This window comes from Mus caroli, chromosome 15 (genome assembly GCF_900094665.2).
Source record: "Mus caroli chromosome 15, CAROLI_EIJ_v1.1, whole genome shotgun sequence".
NCBI classification, from domain to species: Eukaryota; Metazoa; Chordata; class Mammalia; order Rodentia; family Muridae; genus Mus; species Mus caroli.
The window spans coordinates 12,482,088-12,484,704 of record NC_034584.1 but is presented as its reverse complement, the minus strand read 5'-3'; positions in this window follow the sequence as shown (position 1 = coordinate 12,484,704).

The window sequence follows — 2,617 nt, the reverse complement described above, 5'->3', positions numbered from 1 at the left end:
ACCTTAACGCCACTACTACAGAGTGAGAAATTCCCATACTGCCGCTGTCCAGTCCTGACCGCGACTGAAACTGGTCGCTGTCCAGGCACTGTCCAGGCGCTGTCTGAGACTGAAATTGGTCACTGTCCAGGCGCTGTCCAGGCCTGACTGCGACTGGGAACCATTCAGCAGTTCCAGTGGTGGAAGCAAAACGAAACCGAAAGGGAAAGTGCAGTTGCCGTGCAAACAATCAAAAGGGCGTCTAACTCTGGAGAAATTTCAAGACTATACTTACCTTGCAGAGCTGTAATGTCCCGCAGTTCTGGTTCTGCCCTGTGAAGGAGGGATCTCCCTTGTGCAGGTGTGATGGTAGTCCCCTGGTCTTTGGCACCACGTATCCCGAGCTTTTGTCCCCGCCGGCAAGAACACATTCAGGACAACCGGAATCTTCTGCAGCAAAGCTTTATTGCTTACTTCTCAGGAAGATCCTGACCCCAGATAATGGAGTCCCTTATATAGCGCTCAGCCATGACGTTTCAGCACCTGATGTGGCATGACAGCTCCTGATTCGTTGCTCACCCATCACCCCACTATTACACCCCAAGAATGGGCAGTGACTAGGAGTGAGTTCACTCTTGCACTTGCGCACAAGGCTTGTTTACTAGTTAGTCACAGCGGAGGCCAGCACCATCTTATAATGGCGATTGCTCGTGGCACACACATGGCTCTCCACAGTGATTGCTCGCAGCACGGCTCTCCACACTTGTTGAATGCTTTAATGGTCCATTATATGTGTATCATAAATAAGTTCCAGGTAGCAGAGAAAGAGAACCCCCAATGCAATGTGTGACTTTAAAAGGAAGAAATTTCCCTTTGGTCAAAGAATTGAAGTACTAGCAAAAGCCATAGAGGAACCACTCGAGATTGAGTTTCACATGGTTTTCACAGGAGGGAGGAAAGATGACGACTGTATCTTTTTCCCTATTGGATGGGATTTGACCTCACAATCTTTTGCAATTATCTAATTTTTAAAACTTAGCACAAAGAAAGTGAAGGGAGGCGTTAGGTTTAACTCACTACAGAAGTCACCCAGTATTCAAATAAATTCTAAGAATTCATCAGGACCTTTGTGTAAGCAAATTTTCTAAGTTGAAGTGATTACCCATATGCATAAACCTTCATGTTTACCATTAGAGCTTGAAAAGAACCCACAAAGTAATTTTAATTCATATTTCTTTGACAAACAATGATATTTTCTCATTTCTAAATATCTAGGGGTAAATTTGAACTTTTTTGTGAGAATAGTCTTTGCAATACATTAGCCATTTTAATGACTCAATGTTTTGTTGTTTAAATTTTAAAAATTGTTCATATAATATCAGTATACACTAGATACTTTGTAATACACAATTGGTAGGGAATTATTCTCATCTTGTCTATTCTCCTCATTGGTATTGTTTCTATTTCTATTAATATTTTTAATTTCACTTAATTCTATTTGTCTATTCTTTGGGCTATTCTGGTATTACTGGAGGATTATTCTGAAAGTGCTTGCCTGTGCATATTCCTGACTATTCTCCCTAAGAGTTAAAGTATTGGATCTCATAGCATGATCTATATCTTTGTTAGTGTTAGAGATATGAATATAATTTCATTTTTTATATGTGAATATCTTTCAAAGCAAAATGTGCTGATGAGGGCTTCATGTTTTTATTGTTCCTTATGTATTTTCTTATTCTTTGATGAAAAATTAATAACTATATGTGTTAATTTTACCATCCTCTATTCTATTCAGTTTGTTACTTGTCTTTCTTAATACCCTTATCATGGTATTCATACATACTACTCTTCTGTGGTGTAATGATGAGTCATAAATTGGGCTGTCTTTCACAGTATTCTTTCTGTTTATATCTGAAAATGCAGTCAGCTTTGATCAATGTCTCTCATATCAGTAAAATTATGAAACAAATTTTAGCTTACTGAAAATGTGGCTCAGTTGTTAAGTATGTGACTAATAAATGTGATTCCTAAAATGCAATCCCCACTACAAAAAAAGAAGAAAAGAAGAAGTAGAAGAAGACGAAGACGAAGACGAAGACGAAGACGAAGACGAAGACGAAGACGAAGAAGAAGAAGAAGAAGAAGAAGAAGAAGAAGAAGAAGAAGAAGAAGAAGACGAAGACGAAGACGAAGAANGAAGACGAAGACGAAGACGAAGAAGAAGAAGAAGAAGAAGAAGAAGAAGAAGAAGAAGAAGAAGAAGAAGAAGAAGAAGAAGAAGAAGAAGAAAAGGAAAACCATGGTTCTTTGTAGACTATGTGCAATGGATTTACTAATTAACTAAAAATAACATTTAACAAAAAGTTCTTTAATAGTGTTTATATTATACACATTTTCAAGGAGCTTTGTGAAATCACATACAATGAAATAAACACATACATTTTATAAATGTTAAAATTCTCCAAAAAACATTCAGTATCTCACAACCTAAAAATTCTAAAAAGAAATAATTAATAAAGAGAATGGATAGAAAAGACAAATAGCATTAATACCCTTGTAGTTATTGAGTTTTGAGCCTATATATTAAACAAATCTAAAATCATAGAGTTAGTAGAGGATATATGGTTGCAGCACTCAG